Source organism: Neomonachus schauinslandi, chromosome 7 (assembly GCF_002201575.2).
Source record: "Neomonachus schauinslandi chromosome 7, ASM220157v2, whole genome shotgun sequence".
Lineage (NCBI taxonomy): Eukaryota > Metazoa > Chordata > Mammalia > Carnivora > Phocidae > Neomonachus > Neomonachus schauinslandi.
Window position 1 is genome coordinate 102,562,575 of NC_058409.1, and position 1,233 is coordinate 102,563,807.

The window sequence follows — 1,233 nt, forward strand, 5'->3', positions numbered from 1 at the left end:
ACAGCTTTGTCCACATCTAGACCAATCTGTGGCAGGTCATGCACTTAAATACTGAAACTTCCAGCAAAAATTTCAAGAGTCCCACTCCATATACTTTTTTAAAAAGTCTTTACAAAATCACTTATGGCAAGTTTGGGGGTGAACAGGACTATGGATTGCGTTGAGCAAGAGCTCTTTTTGGCCTAAAATCTAGGTATGAATGATTACCATGAAAAACTAGAGGCCCAATCCTTCACTTATGATGGTGACTTCTGCATAAAGAAGAAAGATAAGGTCCCTGGTATGTGTCAGCTGTCCCAGAGAACTCTGAGCTGTGAAAAAAAATCCTTATCCTGGTCAGAAGGTTGGGTAGCTGAGTGGCATAGTATCTGCCACCTGCTCCTTCTGGTTCCCTCCCTCCAGCTATCCACAGACCTGCCCTCCTTTTGTTTTTTTTTCTTCTTTTATATATATTTTTTAAAGATTTTATTTATTTATTTGAGAGAGAGAATGAGATAGAGACAGAGAGAGAATGAGAGGGGGGAGGGTCAGAGGGAGAAGCAGACTCCCTGCTGAGCAGGGAGCCCGATGCGGGACTCGATCCCGGGACTCCAGGATCATGACCTGAGCTGAAGACCTGCCCTCCTTTTGAAGGAATGGCTCCAGGGAAAAATCTTCAAGGACAGACAGATTGGAAGGAATAAATGAATTGGATTTGCTAAGATGTAAGCAAATATAAATAAACAGAATTAGATGTGGAAAGAATGGAAACCTCCAGAGCCAACAAACTTCTTTCGCCTCATGCTCAGGCATTTTCCCTTCAAGAAAGCCAGGAAAGAAGTGAGAGGTTCTAACATGGATTGAATGCCTCCCGTGTGATGAGAGCTGTTCTAGCTGCTTTCCAACACGCAATATTATTTAACGCTCCCCCTCAATTTGCATGTCATTCTTGCACATGGCCCATGCTAATCTCTTCTGTATCATTCCAATTTTAGTATATGCACTGCCAAAGGGAGCACCCCCCAACTTCAAGGAAAGGGCTACCTTCCATGTTTTACTGAAGATGTAAACCAAGATTCAAAGAGATCAAGAGACTTGGCCAAGGCCACACATTTAGAAAGTATAAAAACCAGGATTCAAAATTATGTTTATTTTCCTCCAAACCCTGCCCACTACACCCCTAGTGGAAACAGAATTATAGCATGCTGTAACTGAAAGATGGTCTGTCTCACCATCATCTCCATTTCACAGATG

General features: G+C 42.6%; 1 non-coding gene across 1 annotated transcript; it reads right to left on the reverse strand.

The window, feature by feature from the left end:
* Positions 1-889: 889 nt before the first annotated feature.
* LOC123325383 lies at positions 890-998 on the reverse strand. Its single transcript, XR_006540397.1, has one exon. It is a non-coding gene; the product is annotated as a U6 spliceosomal RNA (small nuclear RNA).
* Between the last annotated feature and the right edge of the window lie 235 nt (positions 999-1,233).